Below are 17,978 nucleotides of genomic sequence, written 5' to 3' on the forward strand. Positions count from 1 at the left end.
AGATAGAGCTCAATATAATACAAAGCAGAATACATATATAAAAATAATAACGCTGTATCAGTTGTAAAAAGTTTATGATGTGTTTACATATCACAGGTTCTACGGTGTGCTTTATGCTCGATGCCTTTGACTTCATTGAATAAGACATAAGGAATATAGTAATTAAATTATTAATTTCGTTTTAAATGTCGGATTCGTTTAGCATTATACGCTCCTGTTCCCGATCTCATTTCACTGCCTCGTTGCGGAGAGAAGCACATCGATTATGTCGAAACCTTTTCTTTTACGCTACACACCATCTCTGAGCAACATATTTTCCTCCTCGGTTTAATAGTCCTGATCATGTATTGGTAATGAATCAATTTACGAGAATTATTGTCTCTTATAACTATATAAATGAACTTTCCCTGATGTACATTTTTCAGTGAATTCTCTGATTCTGTTCTAGACGTAAGACTGGAATATTTATTATACCAAAATATAAATAAATATAATGTAAGCTATCTTTGAAAGAGTGACATAAACGTTATAGAAATTCTTCTGAGGACTAACTCATTTATAAATCCTATGCGTCACTCAAACACACGACAGAGAAACGCGACAAGCGCACCTTTATCGTCAACGGTGAGAAGGAAATTCCCTCTTGCCCCCCTCTTTCTCTCTTCCCCTCTACCCCCCCCCCCCCCTAATTTCTCCTCCTCCTCCCCTCTCTCTCTCCCCGTCCCTCTCTATCCCTTCTTTGTCTTAAACTCACACTCTCTTTGTCTCTCCATCGCTTGATCTAAAGAGCTCAACTCTCTTACAATGATTCTGTAATTACTAATATGCAGTTAACGCTGCGCAGGTTCCATTAACGTGTGTTTCATTAGGAAATTTCAAAACGTAATTTGTCGCACTGCTTGATGTCAGATCATTACACACAACGATCTTCTAATTCTGGTCTGTCTGCCAAGTTGGGTTGGTGGGTTGGTTTGGGGAAGGAGACCAGACAGCGTGGTCATCGGTCTCATCGGACTAGGGAAGGATTGGGAAGGAAGTCGGCCGTGCCCTTTCAGAGGAACCATCCCGGCATTTGCCTGGAGTGATTTAGGGAAATCACGGAAAACCTAAATCAGGATGGCCGGACGCGGGATTGAACCGTCGTCCTCCCGAATGCGAGTCCAGTGTGCCAAGTTGGGTCCCACTTAATGTCCCACACTCTAATTAATCTGTCATTGTGGTCTTGTATTACCTTTACTATACTTACAGCGTTATGAGCATTCCCTAAGCCTCTGTGCTGACTAAAGACATTTAAAATTTATCAGCCTTTCGTACCAGGTGTAACATTTTTCTTCATTTTTACAAAATGGCCCGACTCACGTAAAAAGTCCAATAAACGTTACACTATTTGCCATCAGACCACTTCTTGACCCACCTCTTTTTAAAGAAGCCCACTGAACTGCGTGAAAATTTAGTTAATATTATGATACACGTCTTCTTGAATTAGCGGAGGACTCTGTCAGATTTTTACGAATGAAACAGCTGAATACTTATCGTAGAGAAATTCAGGAGTAAATGGACAAGTATTTGTCAGTTGAGTTGTGACTTCCAGCTTTTCAATACAATCACAAAGTGAAACTCCTTACCATAATGAGGGTTTCCGTATCGTAATCATGAATCCTAGGCAGACAAAACAATAAATCATGCACTTTCTATTTCTCAGTTTCTACATAGCTGGATAGTACAAGACAAAATACGTGTTCTGTTTGTATAAGGTAACTGGATCGGGCTTCCGTCAATTTGTCAACAGCTTGACCTCGAAGTCGCCTGTAAAAACTAACAACATAAGAAATCCCAGATCTGCAAGCGGCGATATTAATTTGTTAGTATCTGTGAATGTTACCGTTACAGTTAACAGATATTTCTGTTCCGAACGCCAATACTGGCATCGGAAATTTCTGAATTGTCCTTAATGGAGGTAACATTTTATTTCTTCATTCTTACACAATGGTCACACCCCTGAGGAACACGCCCAATAAACGTTGCTCTTTGCTATCAGACGACTTCTTGCTTTCTCGTTCTAAAGAAGGCAACTAAATTATGACTAACGTACGGGGATTCCCAGGAGGAATGACCAGTATTCAGCCATGTGACAGGAACGCTCATTTGAAGCAAAAACTTCGTATGGACATATTCCCTATTCTGAGTGGTTTCCAAGAGGGAACATTGTTAATGAACATTTGTTTCGGGGCTAGTTCCGTGCACGCATGTGCATTACCCACACAACTTCTTTGGGTTTTTGTTCTAGAATTGCTTATGGGACCGAATTACTTGCGTTTTCTGGAAAAGCCGTTGTTTAGCAGCTTCAGGACGTTCTTCCAGCATGACGGAGCCCCTCCACATTGTACTAGACGTGTGAGGGAACACTTCAACTGTAATTATCCTAATCACTGGATTGGTCATGGTAGTACAGTTAAGTGGCCACCAAGCTCTCTACACATTCCACCATAAGACTTTCGTTTATGGAGTTGGATTAAGATTGAAGTGCACAAACGAAAGGTGAATATGCGAGATGAGTTGCTTGGTCCTATCACGGACGCTGCTGCCCTCATTAGCGAACGTGCGGTGGCATTTAGACAAGCCACACAAAATGTTCTCCCAAGAGTGCATAAGTGCATTGAAGTTGACGGTGGGATGTTCGAACATTCATTGTAAACTGTAAAACAGCTGTAATGTGATGTGTATGATAACGCTAGGCGGTGAATGTGTTAAAAATGAATGTTTTGTAATTGATACTTTGTAAAAAGCAAGTCGTAATGTTTAGTGACGGTCTATATGAGTTCGTGTATAAACCTAACAATGTAAGGAATAACACAGAAAATAAATAACAATGTATTTTAAATGTATTCGACCACGGAAACATTCGAAATAGGGCATATGTCCACATCAAGTTTTTTGCTTCAAATGATTGTTCCTGTCATATCCCTGAATATTGACCATTTCTCCTGCGACGCCCTGAAAATCAAATACTAACCATGGTTTTTGATGAACACCATTCATACTGATTAGGAACTGGAGCAATGGAAGCATCCGAGTAACGACTTTGTTGGAGGAGATAACCTCAAAGCCCAGTCTTAATAAATAGTTCATGACATATCCACAGAGATTATTTATCTCTCAATGCTCATCTTGTTTAGTTAACAAGTTTCAGAACATTTTATCGCATGTATCAGCAACAAGATTACCGTGAAGTCTATTGGCTACAATACCTAGCAGATTACATAATTTAACGACATAACATCAGACATAAAAGTGATCTTACTATAGAAATTCTTGCATTGTAATTTCATCATTTACATAAATGTACTTACAATGACATATAAAAGGTCAGAACATACAGTAATAATGGAATAATGTTCGTTGCAGCAGAGTCTACTTTGTTGACAAAATTTATTCAAGATGTCACCTTTCCTTGGGTGGTCCTCCCACCTCTCTTCCATGGGGGTTAGAGGCAGCAATGTCGCAATAATAATGTCATCACCCAGACTCCTCCCCCTCCCCCATTTCTCCTTCCCTCTCTCATCCCCCCTCTCCTTCCCCACCTCATCATCTTTCCCTCAGTTGTGAATTGGCTGTAAAAAGACTCAGTCTGTGCTGAGATGCTGGATAGGAAAAACGTAAGATACTCTATTTATTCATTTATTTATGGGTATATTATCCCACTGGAAGAATTTTCTTAATTTTGGTCGGAAAGTCGAACTGACAGTTACCCTACAGCATTGCTGCTTGAAATTCAAATAAACACAACTGCTTAAAATTATCAGTACAATAAAAAAACTCTCTTGTGAAAAAACGATTGTCCACTCATAGAAAAATGCCCAAAAATCGGCAACTTAGAAAGAACATAATCTCGCCTACGTATCGAAAAACTTCGAACTACACATAGAAAAAATCCAAAAAACTTCAACGAAGAAAACACCTGTTCCAATAACTCACTGTTTGTTACAGATATAAAAACTTCATCTGTACAGGTGTGAAAACACGCACACATCGAAAAACATCGACGAAATGGTCACAGTATAAAACCATATATCACGAGAAAAACATCATGAACATTGTCCTAACTACACAGCGCTAAAAAACAATAGTCAAACAAAACCATAAACTGCTCTACACATACAAAATAGCATGTTGTGAAAGTAAAAATGCTCGCCACTTGTAAATTGCCCTGTCGTGAAAAACAACAGCTAAATAAAGTTGGTAATATCCCTCTAACGCATTGCACGAAACAGTTGCCGCCCTTCAATCTAAATAAATCGCACGCCACCACTGCTAGTGTCCCAACGTTCCTGCCGCCACTGCATGTTAGTTCAACTGATGGCGCAATGCCGACTGGCATACCTCCTGTGGCAGGCTCCTACGACTGCTACCCAAACAAGTGCATGGCTGCACATGGCCAGCGATTCGTAGAATAAGGTCCTTTTCTTAAGCAAGTAAGTCAGTTGTGTGGTAAAGTTACATATTTAGTTGTGTATTAAGTTGTACCATTTTTTTGCTTATACGTTTTCATAGTATTGTAACTCTAATCAAAGGAAATACAAAATGGTTTCAATATCATTATCATCAACAGCACTGTTACGCACAGGCCATTTCATCAAACCACCATAGAAATACTTACATCCATGCAGAAATAATCAAGTAAACGATGTATGCCTCGCGTTTTGTTCCCATTAATGGTCCTTTGAAAACCTTCTCAAAATTAAAAACAACAGACACTTGCGGAAATAAAAGATTCTTGGTATTTTCACTTCGTTCCAACTCGATATCTGATGCCGTCTCACATCTCACAACACTGTTCAGAAATAACAACAGTTGAACTACGAAAAGCGAAACGTAATGCATAGTGAATTAGGTCCCGAGTTCGAGTCTCTGTCCAGCACACAGTTTTAATCTGCCAGGAAGTATCATACCAGCGCACAAACCGCTGCAGAGTGAAAAACTCATTCTGGAAACATCCCCCAGGCTCTGGCTAAGCCACGTCTCCGCAATATCCTTTCTTTCAGGAGTGCTAGTTCTGCAAGGTTCGCAGGAGAGCTTCTGTAAAGTTTGGAAGTTAGCAGTCGAGGTACTGGCTGAAGTAAAGCTGTGAGGACGGGGCGTAGGTCGTGCGTGGGTAGCTCAGTTGGTAGAGCAGTTGCCTCCGAAAGGCAAAGGTCCCGAGTTCGAGTCTCGGTCCGGCACACAGTTTTAATCTGCCAGGAAGTTTCAACAAATAGATTATTTATATGTATATATGTTTCTATGGTTGGCAGCTCCCTCTCCAATCCTAACAATGATCAGCGCCAGGTTAGTAATGTTATGCCGCAGCTGTGGTGATTGAGGACGCTTTTGATGAGCGAAACTCGTTCTTGCGAACTGAAAACCCAACAGGGGATACAAAGACCCAGTAGCATTTATGAAAGCATGTCTTCCCCTCAAATAGCTCACTCATCTTATCAATTATCCACGGTATCTCTCAATTACCTGCAGTGTGGTACTGTGCTGCGAGGTAATGTATCCAGCCAAACAAGGCGGTACTGCACAGGAGATCAGCATCATCTGCAGTTGATGGAGAAATGGAGTGGTATCGCAGACCACCTCAATTGCTACGTGGTTTGAAGATTTCGCCTTTATCAGTTTACGAGACAAATTTTCTGAGATGAAACTTAAAGGCTCAGATAACGCACTCAGCCAAGTGATGCACGTCGACGTTCATATGTATGTCTATGACCCAGCCAATAGAGGGAGGACGCTACGAACTTGTAAGTCATTTTCAGCCAGGTGTCTGGATACTGTTGATCACATAGTGTATATGCACACTTTGGCAAAGTCCCCACGGACCTCTCGCTCGGTGAAATGAAGCATGCCAGCATTTGTCAAAAGCTCGATGTTGACTTTCGTTTTCTTGAACGTGGCGTCCCAAGACAACCCTGTTGCTGTGGAATAGAAGACAGGGTAGAGAGTATGTGGTCATCCATACACTCCAGAATTTCTCGAAAACGTCCACTAGCAAACGTACGCCAATGACAGTGACTGCGTGTGAGATCGCTCTCTAAGTGTTTATATATTTTTAGGTTTCAGATACACATTTTAACGGTTTTTGTGATAATATTTACTATACAAGTGACTTATTAGTGGTTTCTTCATTCATCTCTGCCTTTCTTGTGTTGTGACCTGATATTTGTGACTGTTTCGTATCGAGCAACGTAACCTCTTACCTGTGTTTACATTCCGCGCTGACCAGTTGCAGCGAAAGCTAAGTAATAATTAATTGTTTGTGTATAGTGGTTTATTTAGGAACCTTAGTAGTCTTCAACCGGTGTTTTTTTGTATTTCCTGGTGAAATAATTTCAGAATAACCTTTTGGGAACTGTTTTCAGCTTCGTTTTTGTGTCATTAGGCGTTTGATTCTCTTTCTGTATTAGTCTTTTGCTATATTCACATTTGTTCTTTATTAATACTGTTAATAATAGTAGTTACTTCCCTTGTAGAGTAAGTTTCCGATTATTGTAGTCAGGTTTTTAACATCTTCTTATTGTAGTTGTGGAACTTAGGAAAAGTAAAATTTTACCATGAGTGAGAAGTGTGGGCTTTGCCGTAGGTCCCTGAGTAGTGGATTGCGGTGTGAGACTTGTTCGAAGTATTTTCACTGGGGGGAATGCAGTGGGGAAGCCAGTGGGCATTCTGGTGAGATCCTCTCCTGGAACTGCAGGTTATGTAGCAAGAGTAAGTTGATAGAGGAGCAGGAGCGTAAGATCTGTGCCCTTCAGGTGCAGTTGAAAAACGCACAGGAGGAGCTAGATAGGATGAGGAGGGAGAAGGAGGTTGGGGAATGGGAACTGGCTGTTGGCAAGAGATCTGCTAGGAGAAGAAGATTTTCAGATAGTTTTACTATGGGTGTTTACAATAGGTATGACCAACTGTCAGAGTCTAGTGGAGAGGAACCTCTAGTAGCTGTAGATATAGGAAGTATGCAGCAGACCTCAGTAGTTACTGTGCCTAGAACAGTCACAAAGTCGAAGAGGAAGAAGAAGGTTCTGCTGTTAGGTAGTTCTCATGGCAGAGGTGTAGGCCAGCAGTTGCAGGAAGTGCTGGGGAGTGAGTACCAGGTCACCAGCATCGTGAAGCCTAATGCAGGGTTGGCTCAGGTGACTGTTAACATAGGGGGGTTATGTAGGCGTTTTACTAAAGAGGATCAGGTAGTGATTGTGGGTGGGGCTGGTAATAGTATTGATAGGGATGGGGAGTATGACGTAGATGCTGACCTGGAAAAGATAGCCACTCAGACTGGCAACACGAATGTGCATTTCGTGGAACTGTTGCAGCGTCACGATCGGCCTCATCTTAATACAGCCGTCAGGCGTAATATCATGAGACTTGGGGGTGCGCTGATAACAGAAAGCATGGGTCACATTTCAGTGGTGTCGGTGGAGTCTATCAGCAGGACGGGTTTCACTAGACATGGCCTGCACCTCAACTGGTATGGGAAGGGAAGGTTGGCAAAGCTTCTAGGTGACAGCATAGGTGGGGTTTGCGGTATCACTCATGGGAAAATTCCTGCACAAAAACCGTTAAAATATGTATCTGAAACCTAAAAATATATAAAAACTTAGAGAGCGATCTCACACGCAGTCACTGTCATTGGCGTACGTTTGCTAGTGGACGTTTTCGAGAAATTCTGGAGTGTATGGATGACCACATACTCTCTACGCTGTCTTCTATTCCACAGCAACAGGGTTGTCTTGGGACGTCATGTTCAAGAAAACGAAAGTCAACTTCGAGCTTTTGACAAATGCTGGCATGCTTCATTTCACCGAGCGAGAGGTCCGTGGGGACTTTGCCAAAGTGTGCATATACGCTATGTCATCACCAGTATCCAGTCACCTGGCTGAAAATGACTTACAAGTTCGTAGCGCCCTCCATCGGAAATGCTGGAATTCAGTATGGTGTTGGCCCACCCTTAGTGTTGATGACAGCTTCCACTCTTGCAGGCAAGCGTTCAATCAGGTGCTGGAAGGTTTCTTGGGGGATGGCAGCCCGTTCTTCACGGAGTGCTGCACTGAGGAGAGGTATCGATATCGGTCTGGGAGGGCTGGCAAGAAGTCGGCGTTCCAAAACATCTCAAAGGTATTCTATAGGATTCAAGTAAGGACTCTGTGCAGGCCAGTCCATTACAGTGATGTTATTATCATATAACCATGCATTATGAACAGGTGCTCGTTAGTGTTAAAAAATGCAGTCGTCATCCCAGAATTGCTCTTCAACAGTGGGAAGCAAGAAGGTGCTTAAAATATCAGTGTAGTTCTGTGGTGTGACAGTGCCACGCAAAACAACAAGGGGTGCAAGCCCCATCCATGAAAAACACGACCACACCATAACACCACCGCCTTTGAATTTTACAGTTGGCACTACAATTGCTGGCAGATGACGTTCACCGGGCATTCGCCATACCCACACCCTGTCATTGGATCGCCACAATGTGTACCGTGATTCTTCACTCAACACAACGTTTTTCCACTGTTCAGTCGTCCAATGTTTACGCTCCTTACGCCAAGTGAAGTGTCGTTTGGCATTTACCGGCGTGATGTGTGGCTCATGAGCAGCTGCTCGACCATGAAATCGAAGTTTTCTCACCTCCCGCCTAACTGTCATAGTACTTGCAGTGGATCCTGATACCGTTTGGAGTTCCTGTGTGATGGTTTGGATAGATGTCTGCCTATTACACATTACGACCGTCTCATCAATTGTCCGGCGCCGCGTGGGGTAGCCCTGTGGTCAAGGGCGTCTTGTCACGGTTCGCGCGGCCCCACAATTGGAGGTTCGAGACCTCCCTCTGGCATGGGTGTGTGTGTTTTCCTTAGGGTAAGTTAGTTTAAGTTAGATTAAGTAGTGTGTAAGCCTAGGGACCGATGACCTCAGCAGTTTGGTCCCATTGTCCTTACCACACATTTCCATCTGTCGGCGTCTCTGTCAGTCAACAGACGAGATCGGCCTGGACGCTTTTGTGTTGTACGTGTCCTTTTCATTTTTCCACTTGACTATCACATGTTTAGGAGTGTGGAAATCTCGTGTACAGACGTATGACACCAGTGACACCCAATCACCTGACCAAGTTCAAGATCCGTGGAATTTGTAGAGATGCTCCTCCCTTCTCATAATAAGAAGCGCAGAAATACACGCAATAAATCTCCTGTGCGCCTCCACTGCTGTACCCACTGGCTTGTCTATCAACCATCGGGCATTTTCTAATTCATTCAGATCTGAGAGTGAAGTAGACACATATGTCTTCAGAACTGATGCTGTGCCTACATTGTGCGTATAGTCGATCTTGATTCTGTTACGTTCACATCATAATTTATAAAAGAAGAACTCTGAAGTATTACATGTAAAGTTAGAGGACACTGTACCAGTACCATCCCTTCTCATAAATGGTCCATCAAGCTATATGAAACTCTTGCATCGCAGGATTAAAGCGTCTTGGTGTTGGATTACAATCCTAATTTCGTCATTCTTGTTAAATGTGGTTGAAGTACAAAATTTATGCAAGAAGTATTCCTGACATATAATACACTCATGATATTCTACCGGTCTAGTTATATCAGACGACATCATTGCAAGGTTCCAGATTTAATGATTTAAGAAACCTGTAGTTCGCACATCTTATCACGTTGCTACTGTGCTGTGAAGTGCTGCACTGTGAATTGTGTGTGGTGGTTTTATACTTTACCCCCCGCCCTTTCCTGTCTTCTTTGACAATATGCAGACGCTGAGAAGCTGGAGGCTGTTGCGTGTCGTGACTGGTTGAAGGTCACTGTCGTTTCTGGTCCAGCAAGTTGAAGGTCATCGTCGTCTCTTCTGCCTTCGACAAGTCCCAGCTGGTTGAAGGTCACTGCAGCTGCCGGCCCTGACTGGTTGAAGGTCTCTGCACATTTTATGTCACTGCTGGTTCCTCTTTAGATGTAGTCATACAATGATTTCGTCACCTTGGAAGTCAGCAATCTGATTATCGTGGTCCACAATATGCAGCTCCAAATAGTTCAAGTCCGAACTGTTTCTGGGAGGTCTATAGTGTTGGTAGGGCTCTCATCGAACTTATAACCACTCCAACTGATGGTAATAATCCATATATGGTATGAATCAATCTGTCGTTGAAATGGGAGTTGTTGCAATATTATACTTAACACATATTATACTGACAGAAAATATATCCACCGACTGGTGTGATCTGTAAAAATTATTAGGGTCCTTCTTGAGAACCTGTCCTATTGTGGAAGCCAGTATTTGTCTTGTTGAACATTTTTGTTTGAAGTCAGTGCTTCCATCGGTGTCCTTGTTTTAGATTTACATGTAGCACAATTCCTCTCCCAGACCGTTTTAGAACGTCGCTTAAACCATCAGTATCTTATGGACCAGAATCTTTTTTGCCACAACGTCTTTTCTACCATTGATTTCCGGATGAAGCTTATTGTTAGCCTCTGTAATGTCTGATATACTGGTGGATGTCTCCAGCCCAATCAGCGCAATACTCCACTCTCCATTGCTTAAATCAGTCGGTGGGAAGTAATTCATGCGTAACACCGACGATCGTTCTTTTTATGTCAGAGTATACGACATTACCTCTGAACCTTAACTGACGAGTGGGTGCTTAATGCACCTCCTTATATACGCTCCGTCGTTAACTTTAGGAGGAACATGATGCACTCATGCCCACACAGGTGAGTATTAAAGTCTTGGTAGCGATGAGAATCGTAGGACATTCGTCTTCTGTCTGTGAAGTATCGTTGTAACTCTTCTAGTGGCTGCAGATCTCCAAATGAGTCGAAATAGTAGACGCTATTTGTATTTTTCTTAACATTTGCCACTCAGTGCGTTCCTGCCCCCCCCCCCCCCCCCCCCGGGACATCAAAATTTGCCGTTCTACATTTTCTGGATTTACACATAGTCTTCGGTACTGTATCCCGCATAAACACAGTGCAGAACCTTGGAATGCTGAATTTTTTCCGGAAAATCTTGAGCAGATATGCATTTGTAAGCTACCTATTCAGTAGGAAAGCTAACGGGCTTTTCTTTTTATTTATGAAGAGACCTAGTTCTTGTATGGTTTTACGTATAATCTTCTTCCTATGACCGCTGCCTCCACCATGCGGCTATGTCTTCTTGCTTCCTCTAGCTGCTCTTCCTGGGAGCTCTGTGTGTTCTCGACTCTTCTGGCTATAGCTGCAGCACCAGCAGCCAGTGAACCCACTGCTGACAGACCTGAGAGGGCAGCATCGAGGAAGCGGATAATTACGCCTGACATCTTGGATGTCGGCAGAACCCGGAGTGATTTAACCAGTCCTTTAAGTTTCGGTGCGCTTTTAGCAGCATACATTGCTGTCAGCATACAGTTTTTTAAACATCCTTGACTCGAGTAAAATGTTCTCGGGTTTCCAACCGCGTCAATTGCTTAAAACTACATGAGCTTTCGGCCAAGCATTTCTTGGCCATTGTCAAGTGTTATGACTGCCAGTGGGCTGTTGGTGCGCTATTTTATACGCTAGCTGCCGCCTGTGACGTCACTGGTGCCCGTGACTGCCATATATGGGCATGTTTTGAGTCGGCGTTCGATGTGCCCTCTTCAACCGCGCGATCGCTGGATCCCACGCAGCACTGAGCTGCAAGCCACCGTCTCTATTCAGGGTGTTTGCGGTAATTTTTATTTCTATAGCTTCCTTTATTAAACTGTCCCAGAAGCCGTTAGTGCGAGTCACGACAGAGGTAACGTCAAATTTTAAGTGGTGACCGTTTTCTAACGCATGCTCAGCTAATGCAGATTTCTCTGGATAGCGTAGGTGATAATACCTCTCATGTTCTTTCTTTCGTTGTTCCACAGTACGCTCTGTTTGTCCGATGTACTTCTGGCCACACTCACAAGGTATTTCGTAGACTCCAGGTGTTCTGAGACCTACTGCGTCTTTAACTTGTCTCAGTAATTGACGGATTTTCGTTGGAGGCCTGAAGATTGATTTGTTCTTGTCTTTTCAAGAAGCGGCTTATCTTTCCCGACACAGAGCCGCAGAATGGTAGCAAAGCAAGTTTCTTTTCTTGCTCTTCGTCGGTGGTCTTATTCTGATATTTCCCAGAAATCACTTCTTTCACTTGATGGGCGCTGTAGCCGTTATTCCTGAAAACCTTGCGTAGGTGGCTCAGTTCATGGGGCAGGTTATCGTCGTCTGATATTACTCTTGCACGATGCACCAACATTTGTAATACTGTGCGCTTCTGTGCTGGATGGATGATGATGGCTGGTGGTGTGCAGGTACAGGTCTGTGTGGGTGAGTTTTCTGTAGACGCTGTGGCCAAGACACCCATTTCGTTTACGGTGGACAAGGAGGTCGAGGAAGTGCAATGTATCATCTTTTTCCACCTCCATGGTGAACTGGATATTACTGTTGATGCCATTGAGGTGTTCCAAAAACTCGTCTAGTTTCTCGCGTCCGTGTGGCCAAATGACGAACGTGTCGTCAACGTATCGAAAGAAACACTTCGGCTTCAATGGCGCAGTATCAATGGCAAAATCCTCAGAATTCTCCATGAAGAGATTTGAAACAGCTGGAGCCAACGGGCTACCCATTGCTACGCCTTCTGTCTGATCGTAATACTGGCCGTTGTACACGAAATAGGAGGACGTAAGAGTGTGCCTAAATAGCTCGACCACATCACTGACAAAGTACTGGGAAATTAGGTCATGCCTATACAAGTATGTTTTGCATGCTGGTTTGTGCAGTTCTCGAAATACTATCTCCATATTTATCCAATTATTTCTCTCTCTCTATGCTCAGAGTTTAATGAAACAATCTCATTCGAATTAGCAGTATTACCAGTAGCAGCTGATGCCATGAGCAATCGTAATGGTTCTATTAACTCGTTTGAATCGCTGTAATACATATATACATAGTGGGAGTCTATTGCTGACTCTTTTATGCTTGATTTCAATAACATCACCAATGCTTCATTGAGCATCTAATATAGGTTTTATAACGGTTCTGTATTTTGAACTGCATTGGTTTCCTGCTTTCATATCTACATTGGTGAAATTTAGTATTTCGCCAGACATCTCAAGATCATTGGGTGAATAATTCACAGTTTTATAGAATTTAGGAAAGTGAGGTTCATAAGACCAGTTGTTCTTTGAAATTCCCTGTCAGCTACCCCTTTTGTTTTTTCTTTTAAACTTATAGGCTGCATGCTCGACATGTATGGTTTTTCACCACTGACACCAAATATTTCGTCTGTCCTAGCATCACTCTGATGGTTAATGAAATAAGCAAAGCCATCATCATTACATAATTTCACTGAGAGTTCATCGAGAGATTCAGTAACGGCATTAAAGGTTGCTCTGAGTCTCTGCTCTCGATCCAGATGTCCTAACCGTAGCAGCCATAACTTCTCTCAAACAGCATTCTGTGGAACAATCATCTTATGTTTCGTCGACATCCTGTTGTATACAATGTATGCTCTTCCACAGGTTGCACTTTATATACTTTCCGTCCAGTTCTATCAGTCTTTGCAGTTAAGTCGTTCATGTTCTTTTCCAGTGGACTAACCGTAGATTCTAATTTGTTGATCAGTCTCAGGAAGGTCTGAAAATACATTTCTGGATCTTTAACTTCACGTTTGAGAGACTGAAATTTTCCATCTATGTGTACCCATCCTCTACGGTGGAGTGCCCAGAACGCATGTGAACTTGTACATGGCATGATGTATTCCAACATACCTACCTCTTTCGTAGCTATAAATATACAGAAACTACTGTAAGTTAAGTCTGTACCTACCATCATTCAGTTTGCCGGCCGAAGTGGCCGTGCGGTTAAAGGCGCTGCAGTCTGGAACCGCAAGACCGCTACGGTCGCAGGTTCGAATCCTGCCTCGAGCATGGATGTTTGTGATGTCCTTAGGTTAGGTAGGTTTAACTAGTTCTAAGTTCTAGGGGACTAATGACCTCAGCAGTTGAGTCCCATAGTGCTCAGAGCCATTTGAACCAATCAGTTTACTCGCTCTATGAATAATAAGAAATCCGCACTGTCTGCGGTTCTAGCAGGCTCTTCAAATCTTTACAAATTTAGTGAATGACAAGTCAGTTCCTATATGAGCTTGATAAATGTGCTTTAAATACAACTTGTCCTGTTTGAAGGCTATAATGAAGTTTGCATTATACCTCACCGATTGTTTTGGGATTCTGGAATATGTTTGACTAAAAAAAAAGTCAGCACCTATATGACGACCAAAACAGAAATGTCTTACAATTTTATCCTGGTTTTCCACTGCAACATCATCAAATATGAACATGGTGTTTGGCGTTACCTTTCCTAGCGGGGGGATTTCATTGCTTTGTGTGAATGTCGTGTATGCTACATCATTGACACCTTTCAATATCCTTTACAGCAGCTGGTACTTGGGCTGAAACAGCGGTTTTGAAAATTTACATGCATGCTCAAAGTGGACTCCATCTGGGTGTGTTAGCAGTGGCTTGAGAACATTTGCCTTGCTACAGCTGGATGCACCTACAATTATTGACATATATTTATGGGTAGGAGTATCCCATTCTTCTTGCTCCTCTTCTTCTTCTTCTTCTTCTTTTTGTCTTCTTCTGCACCATCATCAGTAGCTTGCAAAAAAGTTTTTGTAATGAGAATGCTTCACCCACATTTCTTTGATACCAGCTACACCAGGCTTCGGTGTCCAATGGACTTTTATAGAAAATATGTCGCCACAAAGGGTATATGTACACACGAAAGTTGGTCTGTTATTCACTTTAACAATGACTGGAGACGCTGACTGTGGTGATGAGGTGATTCAGAAAGCTTGGTCCTGCTGCAGCGTTATGGACATTGCAGTGAAAATACTGGTAGCAATAACATTATTATGAGAGATACGAACAAAATAATACAAGATTGCAGTAATATACACATTTTTATTCAACAGCCATACAGTGGGTTCACTACATAAAAAAATCAACTGATTCTCTCTTTATCTTCACATATGTACAGAATTTAACAAATAAAGCTTTCTTGTTTGCACAGAATTCGGTGTGTATTGCTCACAAACTGTTCCCTCAACTTCTTCTTTTGACATCTTATTTTTGCAGTGTTCTTAATCGTCTGCATGCACATTACACATACAGAGATAATTCACAATGTCTTTGTACACATTTTGTACAGTTTGTACACTAGACAGTCATCTGTTCAGTCTTTCCAACAGAAGGCATAGCACCATCTGTAGGCCGAACAGGTTTGTAACAGTGGAGTTTTGCTGTCACTGATGGTTCCAACATGCTGGAGATCGCTGAGGTCCTGACAAGTTGGCGGTGACTGCTGCTGGCCCAGACATGCTGGAGGTCGCTTCACCTGTTGAACAAAGAAGAAGAAGAATAACTGTTATGTGCATTAATAATAATACTTGCAGCTACAAAGAAGCAGAACCACTATACATGGTAGCAATAGCACAATAAATGAAGACATGTAATGACTATTTATTCTTCTGCTTAATCCTATTCTGCTGGGAGATGCTGGACGATCTCAACTGCCGCTGCTGCTGCTACTGCTACTGTTGATGCATCATAGTCTTCCCACTGACTGACTGAATCCATCGAGATGTCACACTCGCCTTATACCACCAGCGGCATGATCATGTAACTGTGTGCAGCATTGCCATTAGTTCCCATAAATTTTTCACCCATGATGTTACAAATTCAAGCACCCACTGGTGGCGGAATTTATAACTAGGCCAGTTGGTCTGGGGCCATTCAAGAGGACAGACTGTTAGAGACACATCTGTTTGGTTGCAAGGAGAATCATTACTAGTTCAGCATACTACTACTGTTGGTGCCCTGCCCACCACAAAAAATATAGCACATAGGTATAATATTACATGCTTGCTGAACTGATGGTAACCACTTTTTGCCACGTAGAGTGGCCGCGCGGTTTAGGGCTTCATGTCGCGGACTGCGCGGCCCCTCCCGCCGGAGGTTCGAGTCCTCCCTCGGGCGTCTGTGTGTGTGTGTTGTTCCTAGCGTAAGTTAGTTTAAGTTAATTTAAGTAGTGTGTAAGTCTAGGGACCGGCGACCTAAGCAGTTTGGTTCCTTAGGAATTCACACACATTGGAACATTTGAACCACTTCTTGCATAATGGAAGAGGCAGGTTGACTAGCCATTTCAAAGAAGGAGGTCGACAGTTTGAGCACCAGCAACTGTCAGTATGAGTTGCAAACTGAATCTTCATCGATTCCCACTATATCGCAGTTACTTAACGGGAAGGATTCCTTTTAATCTTTCAATTCCTCAATTATCTCATCTTTGCAACCATCAAGTCGGAAGCTATGGTCACAGTCCTCGGCTGTTTGTTTATATGTAATACAGATATTAAACTCCTCTCTTCTCGATGCCCACATGTCATTAATTGTACACATTGCACGTGCATACACACACACACAGGGGGTGGGAATCTCTTCTCAACAGCGCGTTGCAAAGCATCCCAGATGTGCTCGATAATGTTCATGTCTGGGGCGTTTAGTGGCCATCGGAAGCGTTTGAACTCAGAAAAGTGTGCCTGGAGCCACTCTGTAGCAATCCTGGACGTGTGGGGTGTCGCATTGTCCAGCTGGTATTTCCCAAGTCCGTCAGAATGTACAATGGACATGAATGAATGCAGGTGATCAGATAGGATGTTTACGTACGTGTCTTCTGTCAGAGTCGTATCTAGAAGTATCAGTGGTCCCGTATCACACCAGCTGCACACGCCCCGCACCATTACAGAGCCTCCACCAACTTGAACAGTGCACTGCTGACATGCAGGGTCCACGGATTCATGAGGTTGTCTCCATACCCACACACATCCACCCGCTCGATACAATTTGAAACGAGACTCATCCGATCAGGCAACATGTTTCCAGTCATCAACAGTCCAATGTGTGACGGAGGGTACCTCTGGTACCACTAACTGATAATAAAGACGGGACCCTGCCCCAGTTTCGAGAGGCGCGTAGGAAGAACAATTGTCGGCAAGCCTCTGTATCAGCACTAATTTCTCAAATTTTCTCGTCGTGGTTATTTCGCGAAAAGTGTGTATGAGAATGTAATATGTCTTCTTGGAAAGTACTGTCTCGAAATTTCAATAAACCTCTCCGTGATGCACAACGCCTCTCTTGTAATGTCTGCTAGCAGAAGTTGTTGAACATCTATGTAACACTCTCGCAGCGACTAAACGACCACGTGACGGACGCACCGCTCTTCATTGGATCTTCTCTACTGTAAGTCTTACCCGGTAAGGATCACAGAAGATGACCAATACTGTAGAAATGGTCGAACAAGCGCCCTGTAAACAACTACCTTCGTTGATGAGTTACATTTCCTTGAGAATATTCCTATCAGTCTCAGTCTGGCATTTGCTTCCTACTATCTGCTTCACGTAGTCGTCCCACTTACGGTCGCTCTGGATGGTTAGTCCTAGGTATTTTATCGCGTATCCTGTTTCCAGCAATTTGTTATCAATAGTGTAGTTGTGCAGTAGTAGCTTTATTTTCCTATGTATGCGCGAATGTTACATTTATTTACCTTCAGTGTCGAATGCCGGAGCCTGCGCCATTCATCTGTCCTCTTCATGTAATCTTGCAGATCGTCGGCGAGCTTCCGACGATTTCTACTACATCATTTATGTACATTATAAACAGTAACGGTCCGATCACTCTTCCTTTCGGTTCATTCTTTCATTCATTCATTGCGTATAGACCACCTTTGGACCACGTTATTTCAACTGTCTTGCTTAACGTGTTCTAATGTTTGCCCAGTGCTCCCGCATTCGTTCTCGGCGTTGCTCCTTCCTCTCCTGGATCCAAGGCTTTCCAAATTTTAGTTTTGGCTTTTCTTGGAAACCCTGCCATGCCGTAAGTTTCTCCTTGAGTGGGACACGCTCCAAGATGTCAT

The 17,978-nt window shown here is 42.9% G+C and overlaps 1 non-coding gene across 1 annotated transcript; it reads left to right on the top strand.

The window, feature by feature from the left end:
* Positions 1–5,145: 5,145 nt before the first annotated feature.
* On the top strand, positions 5,146–5,220 carry Trnas-cga. Its single transcript has one exon. It is a non-coding gene; the product is annotated as a tRNA-Ser (tRNA).
* The last annotated feature ends 12,758 nt before the right edge of the window (positions 5,221–17,978 follow it).

This window comes from Schistocerca americana, chromosome 2, assembly GCF_021461395.2.
Source record: "Schistocerca americana isolate TAMUIC-IGC-003095 chromosome 2, iqSchAmer2.1, whole genome shotgun sequence".
Lineage (NCBI taxonomy): Eukaryota > Metazoa > Arthropoda > Insecta > Orthoptera > Acrididae > Schistocerca > Schistocerca americana.